The sequence below is a fragment of the Cryptotermes secundus genome, unplaced genomic scaffold (assembly GCF_002891405.2).
Source record: "Cryptotermes secundus unplaced genomic scaffold, Csec_1.0 scaffold873, whole genome shotgun sequence".
Lineage (NCBI taxonomy): Eukaryota > Metazoa > Arthropoda > Insecta > Blattodea > Kalotermitidae > Cryptotermes > Cryptotermes secundus.
The window spans coordinates 1,158,655-1,168,251 of record NW_019739229.1 but is presented as its reverse complement, the minus strand read 5'-3'; the positions used below and the strand labels follow the sequence as shown (position 1 = coordinate 1,168,251).

The window sequence follows — 9,597 nt, the reverse complement described above, 5'->3', positions numbered from 1 at the left end:
ACACACACACACACACACACACACACACACACACACACACACACACTGCTGCTGGCCAATCCTGACCTTTTCAATTGACATATTAATAAAATATATGAGCAATTCTTTTATTTATTTTTATCAGTACTTTAAATCCATAATTTTATATTTCGATATTAATTCGACTTCATCCTCTTTGATATGTAATACGGTGTTTATGTGGAAATTTCTGTATTCTGGCATCGCCAAGAAGTCTGGAATTCTGGCACGAAGAGTCATTAATTTTAGTTCGGCTACAGACAACAAGACATTCCCACAAAAGTCAGTGAAAAAAACAGGTCAAAAACTCGTTACATCTGCCTGAGAATGGGAACTACGCAAAAGCCATTATGACATAGTTGCCTCTTTCAAACCTCCCAATGAGGGATGGAGTTGCATGTATCAATCCGCACTGGGGAGATCTCGAACTTTCTAATTCCCGACGTGCGCATGTGCGAGCCATCTTCAAGCTCGTCACTTCATCTCAATCTATCACTGCACGCTCCGAATCCTGGTGCACAAATATGAATTGAATAAGATGGATTATCAATTCAAATAATAAATTGTAACTACAAGTAATTTACCTACAATTAATTAAACAGTGGTGCAAGCTATGGCAATACAAGTAGAAGTTCGACCGTACTAAGCACGGAAGTAAAGTTTTTGGCGGGCGGTGTGAGAGAGAGCGGAGTAGTTGGTATTTGATTTAGGTATAGACTCAGCCTTCCCGAACACTTCGATCTAGCAATGAATTACTTCGTCACGAATAAAGACTGTAAAGATAACGTAGCTTCGCCGGTCACGGTAGCCGAGCGGTCTAAGCCATGCACTGTATTCGCTCGCTCCAAAGCCGGGATCGTGGGTTCGAATCCCACTCAGGGCATGGATGTTTTTTTTTGCGTTTTTCTGTGTTCGTGTACAGGTAGAGGCCTTGCGACGAGCTGATCACCCGCCCAAGGAGTCCTACCGAATGTGTAAGATCTAGAAAAACCGAAGTGAACGGAGAAGTTCATGGAGGTAGGCCTAGGCCCACTGGGGCTGTAGGGTCAAGGAAACAAAAAGTAGCTTCTCTGCTTAACTAATTAACCACTAAGCCATGAAAATGTATGGGGCAGTGAATGTAGAGATCTACATTTTCTTGGCTTCGACAATAATTGGAGGTGAGTGGTTAGCTTGCCCCTGCTGGAAATTACATTCCGGGATGGCAGAGCCTACCCTGTTGCTATGTCAACTGGGGTATCCAGGCTCCCGGCTTCATAATCAGAACCGATAGATACCCTTATTCATATCCCCTCTAATTGATTCGATTCACCCCTTTCCGTCTTACCCAAGACATACAGTGGTGAAAGAGCTGTCCGTCAACTTCCTTTTCAACTCTCTGTGCACAGCGACTGGGCAAAGATGACAAGAACAGGAGAAAAAGAAGAATAAAGAGAAGGTTATGACGTCTCCCTGCCAACACGCACTGCACAGAAACCCGCGTCTTCTTCATTACGTTAATTCTGGAAAGTAATTCAAGTTGCGTCTGCTGTACTCTGTGAAATAAACGCTTCCGGTCAGCCGTCAAGAGTCACTGTTCACTGTTCTTTGCCTCGCAGCAAATGAATTGCTACAGAGTGTGGTCCTGTGCGGTAGGAAGAAGTGTAATTTTGTAAATGTGTCAGCTTTTCGGAGGAACATGCTGTCTCCATTTTCAGGATGAAATTATGTGGGGTGAGCTTTCAGTTGACCCCACAAGCAGGATGCGAGGAAAAGAGCCGATCCCTCACAACCGCGGGAGGGGGAAAGAAGATAGAACTCATTTATACCCTGAAGAATAAAGCAATATTTTACTCCGAAACTTTGGTATTTACGTACAAAACAACGTTGTGTCATAATATATCTTAACAATTGCCGCAGTGAAACCCTCAAAAATTACTTTATAAATTGCGCCTATTTGTCACCGTGGAAACATATATTTTGAAACGTAAGAAGTTCTGAAAAAAACTTACTGCTTATTTTCCTTTCACTACAGTTTTAGTGCTTGGTACATCAAGTAGACAGAAATGAGTATGTATGAACACTGAAGTAAAACAAAACGAAAAGAGAGTGCAGTTTGACAGGCTACAATGTTTTAATTACGAATGGGACGAATTTATGAGTTACGACGTTGAGATGGCTTCAAGTGTTAGGGGTGCGTGACTAAAGATGGGGTTTCGGATTGTTAGATTTATTGATCACCGACAGGTCGTACTATAAACAACTATAACAATATCGCTACTTCCGCATTTTACAATTTACAGTTACAGACATCAGTGTCCTCAGTCTATTACATTCTCCAATGTAATTTTCCTGGCAACGGATTTTAACACAGGAATTATAAATCTCTAGATTACATGTGGTGTCTTCTCTTCACACCCCGTCTGCCAACTGAACACAGCGCCATTTTCTCAGCCTTCCTTGCAGAGCGCAACTCTCGAGTAACTCCTCTCTTGGAACTCCGCATTTGACTAACGATTTTCAAATGAACTCTTCTTTATAACGACTTTTCCCGAAAGGAAAAGAAAACATCTTTGTCAAAAAGTCTTCTACTGTTACTTGCTTATCCGTCGCCGTCGAAACCTGTTTACTATGGCGTTGCCTAGCAATAAATCTGTCATCTTGCTCCAACATTCAAGCCTTCAGGAATCATGTCACAATATATATATACAAAGATTACTGAAGATTGGTAAGGGCCTTGAAGCAAAATTAAGGTTTTGCCTTAACAATTTGAGAGCCTTCAATGTTGGTATTAGTGATGGGAAGGATTTACAATGTAAGCCGTTCAGATGAGCTTAGATGTCATAATATACATACCAAGTTTAATGAAGATCGGTTAAGGTTTTTAAAATTTGTTAGGAGAGACAAACATACAGGGAGCCTACCTTCATTATGTTGAAAAATAAAGAGAGGCTAATGAGATCACCTTGCTGTCTGTCTGTATATTCGTCTGTGTCTGTCTGTCATCTGCCTGTATATCCTGCATTATTTTTTAAGGTTATGTGGCTTATGAGACCACCTTGCTGTCTCTGTGTCCCCCCCACCTTATTTTTTTTTTCAAAATATCGAGGCTAAAATAAAAACCAGCGTGGAAACGGTTAATCGACAATCATCAAGTCTGTCTCTGCGCCGAACTTTGAGTTTATCAGCCTTTCCCCTTTCACTGACCCGATGACTTCATTAATCTTGCCAGATAGCTTGTAACCAGAGAGTCTCTAAGCATGAAAGCCGTAGCGGCCGAGCCGCTCACCAATCGCTGCTAGCAAAGTGCAAGATATGCCACACGAGAATTTTATCAGGGTGACTCAACAAGAACGTGGGCTACGTCCACCTGTGGCTGCAAGTAACAGATGAGGGCAGGAAGGTCCATCAATCAAGGCTAGATTAAGGGGCAGATTGCCCTCGACTACTGTCTTGTGCCCACGGAACTATTGTGCCATAGTCACCCCACAAAATCAAGTGACACTATATTATTCTTCAGTACTAGACTACACTATTCGGGCCATAACTAACGGGGTTAGTGGTCGGTTTCCCAAGGCGAAGGCCCTGGTTCGATCTCAGGTAAACTTTTGCGGGATTTGTGGTGAACGATGGAGCACTGTAGCAGAGTTTCTCGGCGCACTTCTGTTTCCCTTACCAATTCTCATTCCACAGACTGTTCTGTACTCATCTATGATTCTGGGCTGGTAAAATGGACCTTCTAGTGACCTCAGTATCAAATGGAACCAACCTCACAACACCCCACGCAATAAAACAATAAAACAGACCAAACAAGGAGAAAAGCCGCCTTAGCTCATAAGTCACATTATTAAAAGCACGTACAATTTTCTCTACACATTCTATTGGTTAGGTCTTATGATGACATTAGACTGACGCCGAAACATGACAATTTTGGAATTATATTACAAAAAAAAAAAAATATTTGGCTGAATTTTTTTTCCTTGGCACTACAGCCCCTGTGGGCCTAGACCTACCTCCATGAACTTCTCCGTTCACTTCGGTTTTTCTAGATCTTACACATTCGGTAGGACTCCTTGGACGGGTGATCAGCTCGTCGCAAGGCCTCTATCTGTACACAAACGCAGAAAAACGCACACACACAAACTAAACATCAATGCCCTGAGTGGGATTTGAACCCACGATCCCGGTATCAAAGCGAGCGAAGACAGTACATGCCATTTGGCTGATTTAACATATATTTATATCTACTTAACACAATGAAATGCAACTACATTAATTAGAATTTATTTTTCAAGCCAAATTCTCAATTATGTCTTTGCAATGCATATTGTTTCTTTGTGTGGGTTCGGGTAAATATTTATGTGCATACAGCAGTTATAAGCGGTAGATTTCTCTTGTGTTTAATTAAGCAATATGCCATAGAAACGTGGCAGGTGTAAGGGAATGGAGGTATGTTTCCATGTATTCTTTAAGAAGTGGCATTAAATGGAGTTGAATATCTCAGAAACCGTTCAGAACTGGACACATTTACATACATAATTTTTTGCTTAGAATGACCGATACTATGACCTCACAGAATACTGACCTTTCCTCCTGTGACACTCTGTGTATATATTCAGACAGTACCTCACAGGAAACACTTCACGTCTCAGCTACAGAAACGAACCGTTTAATGCTGTTTAGGGGAAGAGCCGCTGCTTATTGTGAGAACTGTACGAAACACAAATATACTCTGTGGGCAGAATGCAGAGTTTTATTATGTTAACGTTTGTAGCACATACAGAATCACTTAAAGATTTGATAAACCTTGAATAGACTAAGAGACGGAAGATTTTGCCAACGCGTTTTTCTACGACCTTCCTGTTACTTTCGCTCCCTTCAGTTCGAGTAGGCAGACAGGAGAGGCGGTTGAAAGCAGCGTCAGATCAAGCATCTAATTGCTCTGCCACACGACGACGTGACAACCGGCTAGCGACAGCCCTGGGCACTCGACCGAATGATTTTCAGGGTGAGAAGGAAAACTTACAATTAATCATTCTGTGTTATTGGATGACAGAGTAATTCCATGGAGATGAGTTGATCAAAAGTGAAAAATCCGTTTTATTACAACTAAACTCCCCTCCTTTCATGGTACAATTAACGATATTGTCACGATTTTAGAGTGACTCTAGACGGGGTTTGGATTGGTAATTGGATTTATTGAACACTCACAGAACGTAGCTACAAATAACTACGACGGTCTCACTGAGTTACAAACTCAAAAGAACACTGTAACCAGAGCACACATAAAGTCTTTTCAGTCTTCTCCTGCCGTTGCTCAGTAGCGGCTTTCAGCGATGGACGTTCCCCTTACTCTGGGATCCCAAACTCTCCCCGGCCTCAGGTACAGCGACTCTCGACTGATTAGCTCAGTCACTCACCAACCAAATGACCCCCACTCCACTGACTGATTAACTGCAGCTCCTAACTTGTCCCTCCTATAATACCTCGACATAAGCAGCACAAAAAGCAACATTCGTCATTCAAACAATTCTTCTGTTGTTGTCATGGGCGGTTATCTAGAGATAGACTGGATATCCTTTCCGCGGGAACGTGTTTACCGTCCGTTACCAAGCACAGTATGTTCCTTATCGCGATCGTTGCAGAGCAGCAAAGCATTTGGGTTTTTGGACTTTTTCAATCGTCCGGGATCCTAGGAAACTGAAAACACGACGTAGGATTTGAGGTTTTCATGGCGGTGACTATGAAGAAAGCAGTCTTCTGGGATGTGGCACCGTGTAGATGTGGTGTTAACCGATGTTCGGAGGAACGTATCGCCTCTATCTTCAGGGTAGAAGGAAAACTAAATAATCCGCAAGCGAAGAGACCGTGAGAACCGATACAAGCAGACTGCTAGTTCTGCTGGTTCTGATATAGAGAACTGTGCTGTTAATATTGCGAAATATCATGACTAGGAAAGCGAGGAGATGGGTATGTTTTCACTACACGTGTAAAATGGGGCGGAAATCCGACGTGATAAGTATTCATAATCAGTTTAATTTTGAAATGTTCATCTTTTAATAGATTCGGTAGTTTGTTATACCCACATGAAATTACGTACCTTGTCTTACAACAAAACAATTCCTGAATTTCAAACATCCATTACTGTGTAACCGTTGAAAATCGGATATTTGTTTAACTGTGAATAACTTTGGGCACAATCTCCTGAAGTTGATATTAAATCGTTGAACACTCTGTGTTCATGGGATATTGAACTCATCTTGGCAGTGATAGGTCCTACGGAACTGTGGAAGACGGGCGTAAGCAGGTTTTCGCCCTCATTTCAACCAAAACGGCAACGATACTGGAAATTAGCCACAAAAATGGGTCATTAAATAATAATATTAGCCGGTCACGGTAGCCGAGGGGTCTAAGGCATGTACTGTCTTCATTCGCTTGGAAACCGGGATCGTGGGTTCGAATCCCACCGAGGGCATGGATGTTTAGTTTGTGTGTGTGCGTATTTCTGTGTTTGTGCGCAGGTAGAGGCCTTGCGACGAGCTGATCACCCGCCCAAGGAGTCCTACCGAATGTGTAAGATCTAGAAAAATCTAAGTGAACTGAGAAGTTCATGGAGGTAGGCCTAGGCCCACTGGGGCTCTAGTGCTAAGGAAAATAAAAATAATAATATTTCTGGTATTTACTGCGTTTCTAGAGTCAGTATAAGAGATCATAGACATTTAAGTGAACCCCTCATACTCTTTAAAAACTTGTAACTGAGAAAACCAAGAATGGGAAGGAAAATGATGAATGTGGCAGAACTGTCTGTCTGATACTGGGTCTCCAGAATTCTCCAACGCATCAAGAAAAGTGGAAGCATTTGGAAGTGGGCCAAATGAGTGGGCAATTAGGCTGCAGATGCCGGAGTTTCCTTCAGTGGAGATTGGAGGGCCAGGACAGTGCGATTTGTGTTCGACATGAAAGAGGGCATAACTGCCGCCAGGGATGTTCTGCTCAGCCAGGGGCGTAATTTGAAATAAATGGCAACATTAAGGAATCCTCTCAAAAATTGCTTACTCTACACACTGTTCACTTTAAGCAGAAACTCTCCCGTACACTTAAACTGCAGGCTGGCTATTACCTGTCGCCATAACTCAGTTCACATAGCGACAGTCTAAACGTCCGCGGATTGATTTCCGGCAGAGGCAAGAGAATTTTCCCTTCTCTATCCGATCTGGAGTCCATCCTGCCTCCTATCAAATAGACACGAAAGTATATTTTATGGATAACTCGGCTACAGCGTGAAGCTAACCAACATCTCCATCTAAAGCTCTGGTAGAAAATTGTGGGGCTATACCTCAGCTCCCCCATATGTTTTCATGGTGTGGTGCTTAATTAAGGATCTACTATGGGGGCACGCGGTAGCGTAGTTGGTTGAGGCACTGTGCTACAGGTCGTAAGGTCGCGGGATCGAATCCCGATGAGTTGGAATTTTGTAAATACTTAATCCTTCCAGCCGCATTATGGCCCTGGAGTTGACTCAGCCTCTAAGAGAAATGAGTACCAGGAATATTCTTGGGGGTAAAGGACGGCCGGCGCGTAAGGCTGACAACCTTGCCGCCAGCTATGAGCCGATTGTCTAGAAAGCGTGGGAGCTTCATATTAGAGAGATACGTTTACTTACTTTTTACTGTGCATATCTTTCAACTTAGACAAGGAATTTATTGGGAATAAACCACAGAACATCGAAATGGATTGTCCCTCCGTATATTACAACGTACTGCCCTGCATTCTGCTGCCAGAAATCTACTTCTTTTGCTATTCTTCGGACGTACAGTGGTCTCTGTGTGTTATCCTAGTCATTTGCAATTTAAATGCAGGGAAATTTATGCATTTGCAGCTCAAAATGTCACGAGATAAGAGGTCTCTGATATCTCATACATTTGCCTGTTTAGTAGGCGAGACGGGCTTCAGGGCGATTTCTCCAGTTCATAACGTGTAAAGTTTGAAGCCAAGTGCTAAATACAAAATTTGTTGGAAAGCTTTTTAATTAGGGCAGTTACGTCACAATTAAATTTAATTCCCTTTCTCTTATTACATATTTACTGAACCTAAACTTTTTTTTTAATTCGCATAGTGGGGGGTGGAGTCCAGTTGGGTCCACTCGGCACGGCGGTCACTGATAGGCGCATTGTACCTGCCCCGGGTGATTATGATAGAGAATTTGGTGGAATGAAGATTGGCAGGGGAAACCGAAGTACTAGGAGAAAACTCGCCCCAGCGCCACTTTGTCCACCACAAATCCCGCTTGACCAGACCCGGGATCGAACCCGGGCCGCCGCGGTGGGAAGCCAGCGACTAACCGCTTGAGCTGTGGCGCGGCCCAAACCTAAACATTCTTCCCATGTATGCCAGCGGTTTTATAGAAATAAGTAGTTTAGTTTTAAAACTTTCAAAGCAAAGTGATGCCTGTACAAGGGCCAATCCCAAGTTGAATATTTACTTCAACTTCATGCGGTTCCAAAATACACAGTTTGTTCCGTTTCGTGCTTCGGTCACTAACTTAACATCAAGTGGAAATATAACAATATATCTGACAACATGCAAGATTTGAGGTTATGACGACGGTAACCACCTCATGCTGGTTCGTCGCTCGCGGATTTCTTATACCCTGAAGATGGAGGCGATACATTCTTCCGAAATGTCGGTTAACAAAATATCTACTTGGCGACACGCCCCAGAAGACGGCATTCTTTATCTGACAACACTTCCGAAAATTTATGTTCCAAGTTGGATCCGTCTTGTGATTGGGTAAAGTCACAAATTAAAATTACTAAAAATTTCTAGTTGACAATATTGGATTTGCCGTAGGTTTTTTAACGGCGTTTTTTCAATACCGAAATCAAATATCGCATGAACGTTAAGTGCTAAATTAGTAGAAACACAATGTTATGTATATATATCATCAGAGTCAAAACAAATCATATCTTGATCAGACGAATCACTGAGCTGGTACCACAAGACAAAGAGGAACGTTTACTCTTGTGACTCGGAATTTTAGGGTAAGAGTACGTTTTGTTGTGGTGCTTTCCATTGTGTGCTTCATTTTTATACCCTCATCGGTCTGCATATATCTACTCTGTTGTGGAATTTGTGTTTTGCAGTGAATTTCTTTCGAGTGGATCTTTTCGCGCATAGAATTTCATGTCGCCAATTTTGCACCAGATATCCGTGTTTTCTGGTCTTTTAAGATAGGCGAGCATATTTAGTCTCACAAGCATACACATACAAACAACTTCTCTTTAGAAATGAACTTCGATTAAAGTTGAGTAGAGCGGTACATGTGATGTCTACTTACAGTTCCAGTCGTGCAGCTCGACCTTGCCGTTTCTGCCTGTGCCCTTCCGGTCTGGGCTGTGACTGGCGGAACTAGCAAGGCATGAAGGGTGTGGGGTGCTACTTGCCTAGATGGTGCTGTTGTTATTAGCTTATGACTGTAAAATGAGATTCTTCAAGCATAGTAATTGGCCTCTGTGTTGTTAAGTTTGCACGTAAATAAACATGAATTGAATTATTATTATTATTATCATCATCATCTTGGAATTAAANATGAATTATTAT

At 42.3% G+C, this 9,597-nt stretch overlaps 1 long non-coding RNA gene across 1 annotated transcript in view; it reads right to left on the bottom strand.

Annotated features, from left to right (window-relative positions):
- Nucleotides 1-9,388, bottom strand: part of LOC111871809 — a 260,141-nt gene extending 250,753 nt beyond the window's left edge. Inside the window, exon 1 of the long non-coding RNA XR_002844100.2 lies at nt 9,335-9,388. This is a non-coding gene — a long non-coding RNA (uncharacterized LOC111871809). The remainder of the gene's footprint in view (nt 1-9,334) is intronic.
- Nucleotides 9,389-9,597: the final 209 nt, after the last annotated feature.